At 38.1% G+C, this 21,240-nt stretch overlaps 1 protein-coding gene and 1 pseudogene across 1 annotated transcript in view; both read right to left on the bottom strand.

Moving 5' to 3' along the window:
* The window catches only part of Tmem232 (transmembrane protein 232), a 263,281-nt gene that overhangs the window by 125,411 nt on the left and 116,630 nt on the right, over positions 1 to 21,240 (bottom strand). The gene's annotated exons all lie outside the window — the stretch shown is intronic.
* Positions 3,541 to 21,182, bottom strand: LOC113457652 (annotated as a pseudogene).

The raw sequence follows: 21,240 nt of genomic DNA, 5'->3' as shown, positions 1-21,240 counted from the left end.
CGAGACAGGGTTTCTCTGTGGCTTTGGAGCCTGTCCTGGAACTAGCTCTGTAGACCAGGCTGGTCTCGAACTCACAGAGATCCACCTGCCTCTGCCTCCCTAGTGCTGGGATTAAAGGCGTGTGCCACCATCGCCCGGCTGGATATTTTATTTTTAAGTAAAAATAAAAATAAAAAACCTTACATGTTATATTTTACAGATGTGCGTTTTACAAGTTGGGTGTTGTTTGTTTTTATTTACAGTTTAAATTTTTACTGGATAGCATTGGTCTTCACAGAGCTCTTCACCGTCACATGGAGTTCATTTTAGATGACTTAGGTCCCTGTTATAACATCTATGTGAGCAGTTGGAGCTGAGCAGACACTTTTATCAACAGAGTTACCTCCCCAGCAGGCATGAGGACTGAACTTTCACCCCCAGGATCCATGCCAAAAAAATAATAATAATAATAACCTTCCCTTTGTCATGAAACTGCAGTGAATACAGAGACTGCTGAATGTTCAAGTGTTGGGAATACATGACAGTTGAGAACTCATCCCTAAAAAGGTCATCTGGATCATCTTCTTGAAGGCTCAGGGAACATTGTGACAGAGAGAGCAGAACGAATTTAAGAGCTACAAGCTAGGGAAGGGATCCACAAACTGCTACGTCCTCAGCGTGACACAGCCATAGCAATAATGATCTTACAGATTTGGTTGTGCGCACTACACCTGCATGAGACTGAGCGTGTCATTTGTCAGTGATGGGTGAGGTGTTGTCAGGGATAGAAGGGAAATAGGGGAGTGCGTGATTGGGAACAACCTGGATGTACTCTGTGCACGTATGAAATTGCCAAAGAAAAAGTCTACAAAAATATCTTTAAAGTTCAAATTTAAAAGCTCCCACAAGTTCACCATTCAGATGAACTATTATGAGCATATTGAATTGCTGATCTAAGGTTTTATTTCACGTATGTGTGAACATAAATAAATATGCTTTATGTGTTTAAAAAAGAACACAAAATTTTGGGTGTAAAGGAGGCAGTGACCTCAAAAGACCTATTTATAGCATGGTGAATGCAGTTGATAATAGTGTCATTTTTCTTTAAAAATGCCAAGAGAAGACTTTAAATGTTAGTCATGTGAGACACTTTGGTTGGCCTGATTTAGTTATTCCATAGTATATATAAATTTCAATTAACTTTACTGGACTTAAAAGTATATACAATTTTGCCAACTAAAAAGAAAAATTAAATGTTAGTAAGTGACATCATCAAAGCAGGGAACCTTATTGTGCTGTTTCAAGAAAAAAAAGAATTTTATCAATAGTTCTCATTGAAATATATCCACTCTTAAAGCATTTAAGTCCAGTTATATCTACACACTGTATTCAGTATACAATTGCATTCAGACTATTTACAGCTGAGCTGAATCTGCTGCCTGCTAATGAGAAATCCTGGACAGAGCATTCCTGAGACACAAAGTCCAACTGTGTCTGAGACGTGATGGCTGTCTTGATGTGTAGCAAGAGAGTCCACAGAGCCATTGCATGTGCCTTGAATTCTGGAGTGAGAGCACCTATGTTTTGTTTAAAGTCAGTGCTTCTAAGCTGACTTCTTTCTGAAAGATTTCAGAGCCTTTAAAAGCTCCATCATGAGAGGACCTGGCAAACCAGGAGGTCTCGTAGCTGAGCATTGCTTAGTCAAGTGGTTCCTTCAAACAACTCCAGCTAAGAGATTTGGGTGTATGGAAATTGGTTTGTCAAAAGTGTGGTATGTGTAACAATAAAAAGAGGGTTTTACAAAGCCATGAGCACTCTGTCCATCAGGGGCTGGACTTCCTCTGCAGAGAGCCTACAATTCATCTTTGAGAGACCCCTTTTCTTCGAAAGACTTGCACAAAACAGAACACCAACATGATGTACAGGGCATTATTTAACACTTTGGAGTCTAAAGCCTTCTCTGTAAGATGTCAGTCACACCTGACTGTGTCTTCAACTTACCAGTTGTCTTAATTCTCATTAGAAAAGACGCTTTAAGATATATAGTAACATACACTATAGCACACATGTAAGACATTACTATGAGCATATGAACGACTAGGTTACAATAAATGAATAAAAGAATGAATGAGTATCTAGACCAGCAAAAATAATGTCTTCTCAGAACTTCGTATATGGAAAACACCACATTGTATGGAAGGCTGCATTCCTCTAACCCTACACTTTTGATGCTGTTTTCATCATGTTCCATTTGACTGTTCCTCACTTTTTTTTCTATTCAAGGTAGAACTGGCTGTATAGGTTGATGTGTCAGCTCATTTATCAAGATAAAGACCTTCCTTCATCTCTCCTCCGGTACCCTGTTGGAAGCTCAGGGAAATCCCACCCTTCATTGATGTCCAAGGCCTTCTCATATCTCAATCGAACAGATATTTTCCTTATTTGTAAAACCTTTCCACCAAAACAGACTTCCTACTTTTTCACTGAATGTCCCTTTTTTTTTCAGTGATGTCTATGTAGGCTTTAGTAAGTCAGGGTTGTATTTATTGTTGGATTGTTAAAAGTTGACCTTTAGTTTTGTTTGGGGAAAAAAATCACAATTTTTAATGTCTATGAAGCTTAGAATTAAAATTGTATGAGTGGAATTCCTGATGGTGAGTTCTCCTACATACAAATTCTAATCACAGGCAGGAGCAGATGTTTGCCCTTTGATTTCATAGTGAAAATAAAGATGTGGAAGCCAGCATTAATGCAGGCTGGTAGGTAGATGGTAAATCAACAAAGCAGAAATTCTCCCAGGGAAACAGGATACACTAGCGATCCAAAAGGCAAAAGCTCTCCAGAGTCCCAAATTTTGAATCAATAATTAATGAAATGTAGAAAATGCAACAAAATCTGAGCTACCTCAGATTGCTAGTGATGAGAAATGTCTCCACAGTTTCTTAAGTAATATTAGAAATGAAGTTGCTTTACTTCCTTTGGTAAACATTTTTTGCAAAGTTAAGGGTCTAATTGTTGCTTTCTATAAGAATTCTAACCCCACAAAGGAGAGCAGCATGAGTAATTCTTAGTTATTGAAATTCTGGTCATGAGGGCATCATTTCTCATCATTGTGGAGAGTTTTATACATGCAGAGTCACAGACTCTACCCTTATAGTTACATTAAAGTCTAAAGCAAAATGACAATCAGGATTAAAGTAAGGATTGAATGAGAATATCATGTTTCCCACTCACAAGTTATGTGGTTTTTCTGTAAGTCATTCAATCTGGCTGTACATTTTCCCCGACAGCTGAGTTGAAGACATAACAACCTGCCCAAGAGTAATTGCAAACATTGAAAGTGGAAGTTGACCTTGTTTCCCAGCTCTTTGTGACCCTACCTCTCTCAATGCCAGCGCCTCCTTGGCATTTGCTTTCAGAAAGAGCAGGATGTAGTGCAAGCAACAGTCTTTGAATACCATTCGCTAACAGGGCATGAATCACCTGCCACTTGTTGTACCCTGAGCCACACTGGCCACGATGGTAGGAGGGCTGTGGCCTTAAGTGGGGCTAATGTGTCAGTTAGTGCTTTGCTTCGCCTGTGTACTGCAAGGCTCTCTGAGCACCACTGCGGTCTTCAACATAGTTCCATGACTTCAGCATTTCATTACTGAGACACAGTTCTCCAAAAGGAAAGTCAGACATGAAGGAGTCGAAAAAGCCCGGCGCAGAGACACTGATGGAGACCGACCACCTCTTGTCTGCTCAACAAACTACACTGAGACCATGGAAAAATAACTAAGAATCAAAAACTATATTAACAATCTTGGCATGAAATTATAACCACTAAGGGCTTTACCTGATGAGTCAAAGACACTCTGAATAAAGCCACACATTCATTTGAAGTGTGTATATTTCTCTTTGATATTCCAAGTCATGTACCAGATGGCAGAGAGCCGTTATACATGACAGCTTCTCCTGCATGTGTCAACATATGCTACTGAAGCCCCAGCATGGAGAAGCCTTGCTCAATACAAGTCCTTCTTGAAACATTTCAAACAAAACACATTAATTACCATTTGTTTATTATGCCACTATGCGTAGATAACAGGTTTTTTTCTCTATATTGGGTTTATATTCACTTTGTTGCATAAAGGACTTGTGTTTAGGGATCTATTCAGAATTGATTTTCACTTTAAATATTCTTGTTACATTTTTCACCTCTCTCCAGACCTCCCAAAGCATCAAATATTATGAACAGATATAATAAGATTAATGATGACAGAATGTTATTACAGATTAAAAAGTATGCAAAGTATGGTAGTACATAATGTAGTTAGCAATGGATTTATCAGTAATAAAGATAAATTGAAGTTTTAAATTAAAAAAATTATTCATTTGATGTGGGATGTCCTTCTGTATATGTGTTGCTTTATTGGTTGATAAATAAAGCTGTTTTGGCCAATGGCAGGGCAGAATAAAGCCAGGTGGGAAATCTGAACAGAGATATGGGGAGAGAGTAGGCAGAGTTAGCAAGATGCCTTGTAGCTGCCAAAGGAAACAGATGCCCCAGAACCTTACCAATAGGCCACAGCCTCATTGTGGTGATACACAGACTAATAGAAATGAGTTAATTTAAGATATAAGAGTTAGTTAATAATAAGCTTGAGATAATAGGCCAAGAAGTGTTGTAATTAATACAGTTTCTATGTGATTATTTGGGTCTGAGAAGTTGGGAAACAAACAAGCAATCTCTGCCTACAAAATGGTGCCTGAATGACTGGGACTAATGCACATGGCCTGCCACCCACTTTGGACACAGTTCCTTGTACACCCATTCAGGGTTAGGAGGAAAGTAGCTGAGAGCACGCCAGCGGCTCAGCACTTTCTGCCTGGGTAACCTGCCAAATCGGGTCTGCTAGGCATACGCAGGCATGAAAGCATGGTGAATTCCTACCACCACACACAGAGATATTTGCAGGTCATGAAGTGCACTGCCTGGCAGATTTAGCTTTTACTCAGATAAAAAAGATTTTATGTACTCCACGCTTCTTCCCCCAAACTGAAGTGGTGAGCACAACTCCTACCTGTTGGTCCCAGAGCTGGCAGTAAAGTTACTTCCACCATATTGTTAGGCTTAGAGAGGCGGAGCCAGCATCCAGGGCCAAGGTGACCACACTGCTTACCATTTTAAAATGCTCCTTGTCAGAAAAGGCTTTCAGATACATAATAGGATAGATTCAGACATTAAAAAAACCTCTAAACAAGACACAATGTGTTCAAAAACTGTAACACCATATTGAGTGAGGTAATCCAGACCAAAAATGACAAATATAGTATGTACTTACTCATAAGTGGCTTTTAGACATAAAGCAAAGAAAACATGCCTACAATTCACAATCCCAGAGAACCTAGACAACAAAGAAGACCCTAAGAGAGACACACGTGGATCTAATCTACATAGGAAGTAGAAAAACACAAGATATCCTGAGTAAATTGGGAGCATCAGGATTATGGAAGAGGGTAAGAGGGGAGGGGAGAGGAAAGAAGGGAGCAGAGAAAAATATATAGCCCAATAAAAACCATTTTTTAAGAAAATGTACAAAAACTTGGGAGATAGAAGAAACAGAATAAAAACATTTCAAAAAATAAAAAAAGTCTTTAAAGAGAAAGTAAAAGTAATATAAAAGAGTACAGGCAGACATAGATTAAAGAAGTAAAAATATTTATAAGAGTCACATAAAGATGAAAAATACACAGAGAGTCTGGATTATGTGTACTATTGTGTTTAATTTTTTTGACTGCAGAGAGACATTTGATTGTGGGGCTGCTAAGCTAAATCAACATATATATTTTAAAGGTATCTTGACTTCAAAATTTAAGTCTAGTGATATGTTGCTTTGGAAAAAAGATTCTGCTTTTGTTTTCACAGAAAATGAAAACCTATGGATTCCTTCTAGGATAATATGGTTTGATAAAACAGATCCCTTGAAGTGAAGGCCTAGGTGGTCCGACATCCACAACAGCTTCAGGACTGATGGCTGAGATGTACTAACTACACAGGATACTATTTAAAAGACCTGATTGACAGTGCCCCAATCAGCAAAATGTAATCTAAAAAAAATTACACCCAAATTCCCAAATATTGTTTATAAATTATTGTTTTCATTTAAAGCAGATTGATTGCAAGTGATTTATCATGATAGTCAATTTCTATAAAAAAGGAGGATGTGATATAGAAATAAATACTTTGCATTGGTATGGATCTTGATCTATTGATACAAATTTGAGGTAGATTTGTTACATTGTGTATATGTATTCCTGCTCTTGTTTAAGGTATTGTGTTTGTACAGCTCATTTATAAATTTAATGTTTACTTAAAAATACAGATTAATAGCTAGTCATCTATAATAGTCAAACTTGTAGTCATGTTAGTTAGGTTTTCTAGATGTACAGAGATATATTTCAGAAGGGTAGGCATTCTTCAGCACTTCAAAAACCTACAGAATATGGCATTTAAAATGTTTTGAGAACTTGGACTTTCCTCCACTGTGAGAAATATCTACTTTTGGCAGCACCAATTACTTCAGAGAGGTTGGTAGGCATTGAAGAAACTTGTTATAAAATTCGCCTTCAATATGACAAGGCTAGCCATTTGGGTAAGAAACTGCATTGCCTGGACTGCTTTATGGTATGCTGTATGAACTGGATGTGCAGGACCGACAGAAAAGTGACTGCTGAATTGTTCCAAAGATGAGAGATGGCCCTTCAGGGTTCCTGCCTCACAGAAGAAATTTCCAGACGTTCTGCAGGTCACAGAAGAAAACAACTAATGAACTTTGCCATTACAAGGTAGAACAGTTCTTCAAATGTTCTGCTTCGTGGAAAAGTCTGCTGGATAGTATGGGCCTATAGGCTGAAGATGGATACCCCAACATTACAGAAGAACTTTGGTCCAGGCAATAAAATGTCTCTGGCAATTCTAGAGTTTTGGAAGTTGCTTACAATGCAATTTCTATTTACTTAGGTAATATTATATCCTTCTGGGGTCTTTAAAGAGTTTAAGACAGATAGTTATTGTTTTCCTTAGTTATGATAAAGGATAAATTAGATATAAAGCTTTAGACTCACAAAGATAGGATAGATGATAGATTATTTTTCTTATTTTTTCAAATGTAAATGGACTAACTACTGTAACTATAATTATTACTTAATAACTGTTTGTATGTGTAAAGTTAAAATCTTCATTTTTAATTAGACAGAAAAAGGGAAATGATGTGGAACGTCCTTCTGTATATGTGTTGCTTTATTAGTTGTTGAATAAAGCTGCTTCAGCCTATGGCAGGGCAGAATAAAGTCAGGCAGGGAATCCGAAAAGAGATATAGGGAGAGAGTAAGCGGAGTCAGGGAGACGCCATGTAATTGCTGAAGGGACAGATGCTCCAGAACCTTCCAGTAGGCCATGCCCTCGTAGTTTACACAAATGAATAGAAATTTAAGATGTAATTTTAATATCATTTAAGAATTATAATTTAATATAATTTAAGTTAGTGAATAAGAGGCCCAAGCTAATAGGCCAGGTAGTATTGTAATTAATATAGCTTCTGTGTGATTATTTGGGTCTAAGCAGTTGGGAAATGAACAAGCAGTCTCTATCTACATTCATTAAATTTTAAAGTCTACTATACAAAATGCACATTTGATTTCCATGCATGAGAAGATGTCTGTATAACTCCATAGACACTCTAGTACATATCTTTCCCATACCATACACAGTAGCTTATAACACAAGCTTGCATGTCACTCTTGGTAAGTTACAGTATTGTCTGACATGAAGACCAGTTGGGATAGCAAGGACTTAGGACAGGAAAGAGCAAAGCTTTTGTTATGGACATAGTTATTGGCAGTACCAAAAATAAGAGTGTAATAGTACATTTTTAACTTGGGCCAGATTTCTTAAGTCACAAGCCATCACTGTACAGGTGTTGTTTTTAATGTTCCCTACTCACATGGAGTATTAAGGGAACAGGTAAAAATAGGAACGTTTTAGTCACTAGTGAAGGGCATCTTCTCAACAGTTTCTATCACAGAGTCTTCCAAAGCAGCATCAGAGAAGGCACTTAAGATGGTCCTGTAGGACTTCTGAATAAGTAAGTTATTAAAGAAGCAGAAGGACATGTAGGAATAAACAACTAGAGTTTTTGGAGTTTTGTATTGCAAATGCTATCAACAGAGTGCCCAAAAGAAGAAATAAAAGAGAGAGGTTCATACTTCGTGCTTTACTGTAAAATAAAGGTCACTTGTTTAGAAAATTTTCCCATTCCTTCTGAATTAAAAACACCATTTAATGGAGCCAACGCATTCATCCCAGTAACCTGTGGGTCAAATACGCTCATTTTCTAGACACTGACTTTGGTCTGCCTTGCTTATCTGATGTGACATTTGGTTAGCTCTCTTACTATGACGGAATTAAGTGTCTTAAAAGGAGAGTGTGTGTGCTTAACTTGGAAAGAGGCACAGAGGGTAAAAGTCTTGGTTTTGGAATTCAAGAAATCCAAATTCCACATAGCCACACCAGGAGTGGAGGGAGGCAAAGACTGAGGCTAACAGTGGTGTTGAGAGAGATGCCTTCAGCAAACTACTTTGGTAGGTTGAGTATGGAAATTCTGAAGGACATATTTTAGAGATCATTTCTCATAAAGCCTATAGCATCTATGCCATCAAATAATAAACTTAGAAAAATCTTTTATGACCAAAGACGTAAGAATGAGGCAAGAAAAAAACACTGAAATAATTAATAATAAAGCAATTGATTGTATACTTAAATTTGCATGTTATCTGTCCCACTATAAAAAAAAATCTTGGATTATAAGACTACCTGTGGTGGTTAGCTTTAATGTCAGTTTTACATAACCTAGAATTAGCTGAAAAGACAGTCTTGGTGGCAGATTGTCTAGATTTCATTGGCCTGTGAGGGACTGCCTTGATTGTGTTATTGAGACTAAAAACCCAGCCTGAAAGTAGGTAGCTCCATTCTCTGAATTTGGGTTCCAAACTACGTAAAAAGAGGAATACTAGTCTGCATGCATTTGTCCATTCCTCTCTGTTCTTTGGTATCACGTGGTCACTTCTCCCAAGCTCCTGTCATTTGGCTTTCCCTGCTGAGATGGGCTGTAACCAGGAATTATGAGACAAAACAAACCCTTTCCCTTCTTGTTTTCATCAAAGTATTTTATCACAAAAACAGGCAAGGCGACTACGATGCCACTGAAAATTTAAATTGTAAAATTAAACCTGAAATAAATGAAATCTTACAAAATTCCTTACCACCTAAATCACACCAAGTCCAGATGTGCGACACCCAGACACATGCAACTCAAATATTAACTTATGACAAAGATAAAGCAGCCAGAGCTGTCATACAGTTTGGGAGGCTTTTTGGGTTATTCATGAAAGCCTTTCTTATGACCCAATCGTTTCATTTTTCAATACCCAGTCTAGTCAACCCATGTAAAATTTCAGTTTCTGCATAACAAAAACTATTTAAGTATCAGCATTTCTACAAAGGAAAATCAGATTTGTGAAATTTCTGGGGAAAAGTAGATGAATCTGGAAAGTATAATGTTAAATGAAGTGACCCTAATTCAGGAAGATAAAAAAACACAATTTCTCTCTCACATGCAGATCCTAGCTTGTAATGTATACATGTATTATATAGATGGGTGTAAGTGTATGTGTAGCCTACAAAACAAACAAGAAAATAAAACTAGGTGCCAAGGAAGAGGCAATAGAACATGTATGACCCAAAAGCAGAATGGAGACTAAAAATGAAGTTACAAACAAGGGTCAAAGAGGAAGGTGGTGGAAACATAAGAAGGTAGAAGCATCCACTAAAACACACTTGGAAAATGCCATAGGAATAGGTCATGCCTAATAAAAGTTAAATAAGTATCAGCTACTTTATATGAGACAATGAAAAATTTTGCACCAAAATGTACAAGACTGCTTGTGATAAAATATTCTGATGGAAAGTTCATGCATCTGAATCAACAGGAAATATGACAGATAAATTTATATTAAAATGATGATGCTGAGCACCAATTAAAACTGTTACACAGACTATTGAGGAATCTTATAAATATGTTAGCTGCCACAGACAAATATTAATTATGTAATATATGAACCTACTCACATAAACAAAGCCTAGAGGTCAGGATAAATGCCTTATTATAGGGAGAACCTGGTGATTAGAAGGGATAAATGTGTGAAGTCTTCGCCTTTTAAAAATTTCCAGTAACTCTTTACTTCTTAAGTGTTCACCTTTGATCTCTCAGAGCTAAACATTTTTAATCTATGTATCTTTGTTTCTATTTCAATAAAAATTAATGCTAGGCACAAAGCTATAGAGTGCCAGAAAGTACAATGCATGAAAAATTAAACCATACACTGCAACATTGTTTAGTACCAGAGAACAAGGAAGTGCCAAACAAGAAGAGGAACAGGAGATGGAAGAAGAGGAACAAAAATGAAAGCAAAACCCACGATGACTAGAGGTGTGTGGGAATCACAGAGGGGTGAATTGAAATAGATCGCGAGCGACACAGCAGAAACTGTGTGAAAAATAATAAATCATGTTGGATAACTTTCAGAAAAAAGTTACATCTCAATTTTATAAAAACGACTGAAGAATATATAAATAACTTGAGACAAAAAGACTTTTGGGTTTCCAACTCACAAATGAAGGAGATCCAAATGGTGAAGAAGTGAGAAAAATAACAACATTTACATTAAAAAGAAAACATTTATACCACAAATCTATCCCAACATACCAGTGTTGTCCCTCCATCCACAGAGGACCAACTATCCCTCCATCCACAGAGATGACCAGCATCCCTCCATCCACAATGAAGGCCAGCTGTTCCTCCATCCACACAGAAGACCAGCTATCACTCCATTCACAGAGAGGACCAGCTATTCCTCCATCCACACAGAGGACCAGCATCCTTCCATCACACAGAGGATCAGATTTCCCATGGTCTTAGGGTCACTATTGCTATGATACATCATAACCAAAAGCAACTTGTGGAAGAAGGGGTTTATTTTGCTTAAACTTCGACATCACTGTTCATCATCAAAGGAAATCAAGCAAGAACTCAAACAGGACAAGAACATAGAGTCAGGAACTGATAAGAGGCCATGGAAAAGTGCTATTAGCAGTCTTGCTCCTCATGACTTGCTCAGCCTACTTTCTTATAGCATCCAAGATCACCAGCAGAGATATGTCACAACCCACAGTGAGCTGGGCCCTCACCCAATCAATCACCAGTCAAGAAAATGCACCGTAGCCTTATCCATATGACAATCTAAGGGGGCCTTTTTCAGTTGAGATTTCTTCTTCCAAAATGACTCTAGCTTGTATAAGGTTGGCATAAAACTCTAGCCAGGATTATTGACCCCTTGTCAATGAGACAAACTAATACAACACTATTAACAACAATTTTTCCTATTTTGTTCATTCCCAAGATCTCACATTAATAAATACCACAATATAAACTATATTACAGACATAAAAGTCCTACAATCTTTACAAGTTCCAACACGTTGAAATTCAATCTTTCTTTTAAAAAAATCAAAATCATTTTAAAATCCAAAGTCTCTGTAAAACTCCAAAATCTCTTTAAAAGTTCAAAGTCTGTCAACTGTAGACTCATGTAAATCAAAATAAGTTAAATGTTTTCTTATTCCAAGAGAGAAAAAGCCAAGGCACAGTTACAATCTAAAGAAAATAAAACTACAGCCGGGAAGTAGTGGTGCATACCTTTAATCCCAGCACTCAGGAGACAGATGTGGGTCTCTATGAATTCGAGGCCAGCCTGGTCTACAAGAGCTAGTTCCAGAACAGTCTCAAAAAAGCCACAGAGAAACCCTGTCTCGAAAAACCAGAAAATAAAAAATAGAATAAAGCCAGCTCCAACACTGCAAAGCTCAGGGTCAGACTTCTGGGGTCCACTTTCCACAGTCTGGGCTCCTCTTGCGGGCTTGCTGCAGCACACAACAGCTTGTCCCATTGGCTCAGGAAGAGCCCACTCCACATCTGCTGCTGTGTTGGCTGTCCCATGGCACTGGCACCTCCAAAATGCTGGGGTTTCCTGTTAGAGCTGGCCTGCACTTTGACCTAGCCTCTCCTGGACTCCCTTCTTGATACCAAGCCTCAACTCCCTGCACGCCCCCTTCAATTCTGAGGCTTCTGTTGCTAGTGAAGCTATACTTTACCAATGGCCTCTCCTGGGCTCTCACAGTACCAGACTTTAGCTGTCCATGATCCCTTCATGCCTTCAAAACCGGTACCACCTGGGTGGTTCTTATACATGAGCAAGTTCTAGCAGGAGGTACAACCTTGACCACCTCTGGAACGTGGACAGCTTCCGTGTGCTGAGACTCAGGAACCACCTCCCAGATTTCACCTCAATGAAGCTGGTCTCCTCTTAATGCCTGCTAATTCCTCACTCCAGCTGACCACCATCAATCGTCCCATCAAAGCAAAGGTTTCCCTTAGGTGATTCTGTCTCTCGTTAATCACTGCTGTTTCCTCAGCTCCAGCTGATCAGAACCAGAGGTTATTGATTCAAAATTGCAAATGGCCCCAATAGAATCCATAAGGGCCTCTCAAACTTCCCTCTGAAACTTCACTATCCAGGCCTCCCATCATCTGCCTTACTTTCAACATTTTCATCTTCCAAGCTCCTGCAGAACAGCCCACTGAGCTCTCAATACGCAATGGCTTCTCCAACATTCTAAAGTTCTTCTATAATCTTCCCAAGAGCAACATAGTAACCTCTGTCACAACAATTTCCCATGATCCTCTGTCAACTTCTGCCTGTCTTTGTTAGGGTTACTATTTCTGTGATGAAATACCGTAACAAAAAGCAACTAACTGGGAGAGGAAAGGATTTATTTGGCTTACACTTCCACATCATTGTTCATCACTAAAAGAAATCAGGGCAGGAAATCAAACAGGGCGGGAACCTGGAGACAGGAGCTGATGCAGAGGCCACGGAGGGGAGCTGCTTACAGGCTTGCTCTTCGTGGCTTTTTCAGCATGTATGTACCATACTCACGCACAAATGTGCACAAGCAATACACTCACACTTTTTTAAAGGAATTCAGCAGAGGAAGGGGGAACCAAAATATAATATGGGTTTGACTTCAAGCAGTTCGAGTTGCTGTATATCTAAAAGAGAGTTAATGTTGGAGAAAATATGAACCCTCATTTATATTTTCAATTTCCACATCTGCAAAACAAAGGTAAAAGCAACATATATCATAATCTTATGGTAATTTAATAACTAAATATAGGGCATATAGTAAACACTTCATGAATTTTAATAATTCTATTACTGTCTTTTTTTTAATGGCAGGAGTGAAACAGAAGGATGTTACCTGATTATAATTTTGCTTCTTAGAAGGTGGAGGCAGTCAGGAATTCAAGGCTACTACATAGCAAATTTGAGACCAGTCTTAGCATAAAGAATCCTCAACTCAAAACCTCAAACAAAACAAAAATAAGGAATACGATGTAGTGGAATAAAATTCCATTTTTATAGTTCTCAGACCCCAAACTGACTGTGTAGGAGTATCACTTCTAAACTCATCATCTTAACAACACTGCCATTTACTTAACCCACAGCTGCAAGGTCAGTCCTGAGCTAGGAACAGCAGAAAGATGGTCATGATTTTATTGCCCTCATTTCTGTGTTGCTGGGTCCGCTGGAGAGTTACCAGTCTTGGGGAGGGAAGGGCATGAGCTAGGAGGGCTCTGCTTGGCACCATGTTGTATTTCATCTTCTAGTGGATGACTTTGGGACAAGATAGCTAAGAGGTTCCAGGAAAAGACACAAAAGACTTTCATGTGTAAGCATCTTTCAAACTTTGTCTTGTGTAAAACTTGCCATTTTCCAAATCTAGACTTGGAATAGGGAAAGTTATAAAAATGTCAAGAAAAGAGTCTCAAACAAAATGTGAGCAATTGCTATATACTGCAAGTTCCAAAGCAGTAGCTCATTATTTTGAATACATACAGGGAATTTTGTGTATGAATTTTATACTACAAAATTACCAAACAACTAAAATTCAATGAAGATAGCTTTCTCTTCAAACAAATTGCTCTATTTAGAGTCTTTATATAAACTATATAATATATATATATCCAAGCAAATATCCACACTTTGCTATTCTAAATGTACCTTTTAAATTAATGCCTACTACTGCACAATCCAAACTATTTTCCCCACTAGACATGTCAGCCAAAGACTTACTGATAGTAGTTCATCATCTAAGAAATGGTCTCGTACCCAGCCACCTTCCATCAATGATTACAGTCATAATTTATGTTTGCAGTCCAAATACTACTCGAATTTAGCAATGGTTTATTTCTCAGAAATATAACATAGCAGCATGTGAGTGTCTAGAATGTGCAATGTGTTTTTGATGGGGCTACCTATATGTTTAATCTCCCATTTAAATTATTGATGTATTTTTGGAGAATATGTATTCTGGGCAACATACTGAAAGTCATATGTCAACACTATTATTTTAGACTTTTTTGAGTTTTTATATTAAGTAAAAATAGACTTAGCAGGGCTCAATAAGTACATTTTTATATTTTTACCTTTTTAATTTTTGGAATTTATTTATTTGTATTTTAAAAAGGAACAGTTGAAAACAGTTCCCTGAAAGAATCTAAGTGGGAAAATACAGCCAATACCCTGATGAAGCACAGGTTTATCCAACTGAGCAAAACCTCATCGATGCTGTTGCTGACATCAGACTGACAGCTTTAGACTGTTCTGAATGCACAGTGGTAGAACTGACATATTCAGTCACATCTGTTCTTTCCTGAATATGTAAAAATCAAAATACCAATTTAAAAGCGAATGTATCTTCTCCCCAAATGTCTCTTACTGATACAATCTCAGTATTATTATTTAATAGTGGTTAATTAAGAGATGTGTTTTACTCACAAGTTAAGCAACAATCTAAGGGCACACATAGTCTGCCTACAGGCTCATAGTGCAAATCAAAAGTTTGGGGATGTAGCAACTGACATCTCTAAAATTACCAAACATAGAATTCATACAATGTTCATGCAAAAAGCATGACTAAGCAGGTGGCCACAGAACCAGAACACTCGATAATGTGTAACATCAATAGGAAGCCTCAGATTTGCAGACTCAACTCTTACCGCAATCTTTACACTTGGCTTTTCCGGTTTCACTAATGACACCAAGGTGATTCAAATCCCTGAAATTCTCATTATAGTCAAGGGTATATCCAACAACAAAGTGGTCTGGAATTTCAAATCCAACAAAGCCTTGCCTATATCCAACCATTTGAGAGGTCGTTTTCACTAACAAGCTTGTGACATGGGACACTTGGGAAGGTTACTGTTTGACTGAGGAAGGCAGGGTTCACATTGCTTTACTGGTATCAATTACATTCTCATCAAGATATTCTATCCAGCTGAAATTGAGAAGTAATCTCCAAAAACATCTATGTCCCCTGTTGTCTGATCACCACAGTAATTCCTCCCAATCTCGTAGTCATCATAATTATTTCTATTTGTGAGTAATGTGAACTCACAGTTTAGCAAAGAACAGGTGGCTCACCTTGAGCACACAGAGGGTCACATGCAACAGCCTCCCATCACCTTCATGAAATCTTCAGCAAATCTTTCAGTCCTGTCCAGAATCAGCCCTAATCACAACCCTGGGGTTCTAGGTCCCCAAGGAGTCAGCCAGTACACATAGGCAACAGCAGCCTGAAGAGAAAGCTGGGGGATTGTTTTTGCTATCTGGAAAACTATATTAGCCTATAGGAAACATATAACTATTTTTTTCATTTGTACTAGCTTAATAGTAAGCAAATGCAAGATGAATTAAATGATATTTCAAAGTCACAGTAGATCCTTGGGGTTTGTGTCTAGAAATCATATTTTTGCTGTTCAGTAATTTAATTGGGTCTATCTAATCCTAAGTAGCCCTGATAGAAGACAGGCCTAAACTGATTGTCTTTTGCTCTTCCTCATATACTTATGTCATATTATGTAATACTAATTTAATACTGACTTAATTTTACACTAAATTAATATAATCGCTTTCAGAAATTTCTAAGTTAGAGTTTTCTCTGGAGAAAACTTGCCTCCCAATCATTTCCTAGTTTAAGCAACTGCTACCCCTGGAAAGTCTTCTGAGCATTGAAAATGACTTATCATGTGTAGTCTAGCTGAACCCTTGTCTAGCCTGTCTAGCCTGTCTAGCTGAGTACCGCGGTGTTGCCGGCATTACCTAGCATCTCATATATTTGCTATGTCTGATTGACTTATGAATTTCAAATGTAATTATCTATAGATATTTACTAAAAGTCGGAAAACAGAAGAACAGCCTATATCAAATGATTGGCCCAGAAGACAGGCATATAAACAGAACTCTAATTATAGAAGACACAACTAAGAACTGGCTTACTAAGTTGCAGTATTATCCATTTGAGATTTGAGGAGGCATAGAAAGTAGATAAAAGATCAGAGAACGGCAGACATAATTTAAAGGAGTCATAGAAACGAACAGAAAAGTACAAGTCCCTGAAACAGAAATGCCTATGCTGTTCTGTAAAATGTTGTCCAGAACGCTGAGTACCATTCCCGTTGTGCTTCCAAAGGGTCCATAGTCAGCAATGGGGGTCACAGAGAATATCAGACTGTGAAGAATTCCAGTCCCAAGTCCCAGTAGAGAGATTATTAAGTGATATGCTAGCAGGCACTACAATTGATTTGATATTTTCTTTTTATTGTTGTTTCATTCTAAGTTCTCAACAGAAAAAATAAAGGTAAAACTTACATGGAGCCTCATGGCAAACTGGTGAAGCTAAAGTATTTTAGTTCCAGTGGACAATCAATTTTCTGTTTTCTTCCAAGGGAGAAAAAAAAAGAGCCTCCTAATCTCACATAGTCCTAAAGATCCTCACTCTCTGTATACTAAGGATTAAAAAGCTAGACAACCAAGTTTCATTTTGTACTCAGAATGTGGATTACAGACTCCAAATCAACAGGGACCATTCACACGCTTTAAGAATACACTGTATACAGTGAAGTCAATCAACTGACCTTCTTATTAACGCTTATTAAACCCATAATAAAGATTTATATAATTGAATAATTAATCACTAATTTAAACTTCCAAAAGAACAAGATACTTCAGCAACAGAAAAAAAAGTATACTTTAATGCTGTGGAACAATGGTCTTGTACCCTGTAAAGATTTTTCACTTGTATTGCTTTAATAAAATGCTGATTGGCCTATAGCCAGGCAGGAAGTATTGGTGGGGCAACCAGAAAAGGAGAATTCTGGGAAAAGGAAAGGCTCAGTCTGCAATCATCACCCAGATGGATGCAGAGGATACAAGATAAGAATGCCTCACTGATAAAAGGTACCAAGCCATGTGGCTAACACAGATAAGAATTATGGGCTAATTTAAGATGTAAGAGTTAATAAGAAACCTGAGCTAATAGGCCAACCAGTTTATGATTAATGTAGACCTCTGTGTGTTTCTTTGGGACTGAACGGCTGAGAGACTGGATGGGACAGAAACCTCTGTCAACACTTTAAGGTAATGAAACATTAGAAAGACTGACATGAGACAGAAAGAAGAAATGGCAGCATTTTGGAAACTCCCATGGTGCCATGCAGATGAAGCATCACTGCCATGCCCTATCTGCAGTTTCAGGAGAATGACTCAGCCACTTCAAAATGGCTTTCTTGGAAAGAAATTTCATGGTCATCCAGTGAATGCCACCAGAAAATGGAAAAGGTAATTTCAATTTAAGGAAAAGGACTGGAGTGCCAATGAGTCCAGAGAAAAGGAAAATTTAAGTTAGATGTCTCAGGTACTTATTCACTGCTGCAAGCAAGCTGGAAAACAGCCATGAAAAGGGAGCAAGTCATAGTGTTTAGTCAGTCTGTTTACAAATGCCTCTAAAGAAAACAAACATAGACAGAACACTTTGCCCCTTGCAGTGAATTTCTCCAAGCAGTTTATTAAGTGGAGCCTCGACCAACATGCCAGTCAGCACCAACCAAAGATGGAAACCTGAGGGACCACCAGGACACTTGCTCAAGTGCACAAATTCATTCACGGTCATGTCCAAAGGGAAGAGTAACTCATCCCCAGGAGAGACAGATCAATACCAGCTCAACTTCCCCAACCCTTGTTTTGGAGCCTTGTGTGTAACATCAGTAGACATTCTCAAAACCAAAGGAACTCCAGCAAGTCTGGGAAGCCTTTGAAGATACTACAGAAGAAAACCATTTCTTAATTGGTTTCCTTTGTGTGGTATCTTCTATTCCCTCAAAATATTTTTCAATTTTATTCTAATTTCTTCATGTGAAGTTTATCAACATTTGACAATATGTTTTATATTGAATGCCAGTATCCCCTTCTCCCATAATTCCATTATAGAATTATTAAGAAGTCAAAAGCTTTAAAACACAACTTTTTATCTTTTTATTTACTTTTTTAGCAAACTTTTATTTACCTTATAACATTAACTCAATCACCACAGGAAGCCAATGCACTGAAGGCTGTCGGCCTCACTCTCTGAGAAGGACGGAGGCAGAAACGCATTCAAGGTCACCCAAGGACGGTGTGTCTGTACTGGGCTGCAGTTGGTACTAGGGCCTCCCCACTGGGGCTTCTGTGCTCTGTGGGTTTTCCCTCTCTTCTGTGTGTCCAACAGCAACTCTGCCTGAGAGCAAGTAACTTTTCCGGAGCACCTGGCTTCCCAACATAAGACAACCGAGGCTGTGGAGTGTAATTTGCTCCAAGTCCAGGTGACTATATGAAGTTGGAATTTAAACTCTATTGCTTCATTTCTGTCTGTGGTCATTTCAGTGTTGAAGTCTGACAAACTTCTTCATGCTTTTCATTTATTATCTAACAAGTTTTCAAGGGCAAATAGGCACACATAAGTGTATGGGTAGTCACTACTAAATACCATGTTATATAATTTGATGATGCTTTCATCTTGGTTGCCTACATACACTAAATGAATTCTATTATTTTTTTATTTTCTTAGGAAATCATTCATTCTCACTGTGTTAGTCATGGCTCTCTAGAACATAATCAATAGAATGAACATGTATTAAAAGAATTTATTAGTATCAGCTTATATTAAAATAGTAACAACTGTTTCACACTTGAGAAGCTGAGAACCATCAGTGGTTGGCCACTGGAGATGGGTGTCTCTTCAGTAGGATGAGACCTACTGAAAATGTCTCACATTGGAGAAGCCCAGGAGTTGCTCAGTCCATGATGGTGAGTAATAGCAGTCACCACCTGGTGTCAAAAACCTGGGAAGTTCCTGGAGAGTTGCAAGTCCTTAGAGAAGAATGAAGGCCTGGAGACTCTGGGTCTGAAAGCAGCAAAGCGGTCAGCAGCAGAAGCAGCAGCAATGTGCAGCATGAATCAACTCAGAGCAAAGGGAAGCCTGAGCCAGCAAATCTGAGCGATCTTCTTTCTGTCGTGCCATTTTGATATGGGCTCCCATCGGAAGGTGACACCCACACCTTCCCATATCAATTACTGCAATCAGGGCTTTCCTTTCTTTTTTTAATTGTGTATTTAACTTTAGTCATTAACAATTATTGTTCAACTAAATCTAAACTATTATTTATTATCATATTATTTATATGTAGAATGAATAAAAACGCAGAGACAAAAACTGGGGTTCAACCATAAAATCAGAAAACAAAGCAGCCAAGCCACTAGAGAAAGACATCTTACGTCTACATAAGCTGGGTGACCACAAACTAAACAGACTAAGCCTCTCTCTCCTCCCACTTTATATAACCTCTAGTGCTGGAATTAAAAGCATGACTCCCTAGTACTGGAATTAAAAGGTGTAGGCCACCACCACCTGAATTTATTTCTGCATTGATCTTGAACTCACAGAGTTGCTTTTGAAAGGTACATTCAGTAATCTACCTTTTCATCTTATCGTATCTATAGCCTCCCTATTTTCTTTTCAGAGTAAATTCAATAATCTACCCTTTTCTCCTATCATTTATATATAATAAAATGATTATTTCTGGAATGGTCTAAGAATTTAGAAATATAGCTATAGCTTTTGGAGGATAGATTTTTTTATATTACTAAAATATAATCAAATTTTCACTCTTATTCTTTTTGATACCTTCAACTCCTGTGTTCTTTTCTCCTTGCTCCCTATCAAATTTTATGTATATGTATATATATATATATATGTTTATAAATATATAAACACAACCTGTTGATTCCATTTGGTGTTGTCTGTATGTATATGATTTCAGAGCTGGCCACCGGTATTGGATAGCCAATTAAGGGGCTCATTCCTAGCTCTCATCATCCTTTAGTGACTTGTATAGGGTTTTGTTGTTGTTTTGTTATCTAGGGGTCACCTCTGGAGATTTCCTCTTTACATGTTAGCATGTCTGTTGGTGTTGTCATTATCTAGGTCTTATTTAGATGGCCATATTTTTCAAGTATCACCCAGAAAATCTTCCCTGTCATTTCTAAGAGAAGCAATCTTACAGCAGACTTCCTGGTCTTCTGGCTCTTACACTCTTTCTTCCCCTCATCTTTGATGCCCCCTGAGCCATCGGTACAGGAATTGTGTTGTAAAGGTTTCCAGTGGGCCTTGCCATCACATGATCACTTGTTCTCTGTATTTTGACCAGTTATGGTTTTCTCTGATGATCTCTGTTTATTGCAAAGAGAAGCTACTTTGGTGAGAGTTGGGAGCTATGCTAACAGTGGGTTAAGTATTTAGAATACAGTTAGGAAGGGCTGGTTTAGTAAGTTAATGGTAGTGTGTTCTCTTCTAGATCCGTTATTTCACTAGCCTCAAGTAGTGGACTATGTTTCCAGTATCAGGAACGATTTTGCTTCTGTTGAGCTACCCTTAAGTCCAGTTAGAGAGTTGTTGGTTAGGACCAAGATATGAATGCCACTATTGCACCCTTAGGAAAATCTTGCCTTGCTAATCATAGTTGTGCTCCTAAGGCTTCACAGCTGTGTGGGACTATTAATTGCATTCCCTTGACAGGTTTCATAGCACCTTTGAGGACAATAAAAGTTACCCACAGGGAGAAGACTTTCAAGTAAGGTCCTCAGAGTCCTGTATCCAAAGTTCACCATGTCTTCAGCAATAGGGACTTACCTTTAATCTCTGGGAAGAGACCAAGGGCAAGAGCAA

Source organism: Microtus ochrogaster, linkage group LG4 (assembly GCF_000317375.1).
Source record: "Microtus ochrogaster isolate Prairie Vole_2 linkage group LG4, MicOch1.0, whole genome shotgun sequence".
Taxonomy (NCBI): domain Eukaryota; kingdom Metazoa; phylum Chordata; class Mammalia; order Rodentia; family Cricetidae; genus Microtus; species Microtus ochrogaster.
This window is presented reverse-complemented; position numbering and strand designations above follow the sequence as displayed.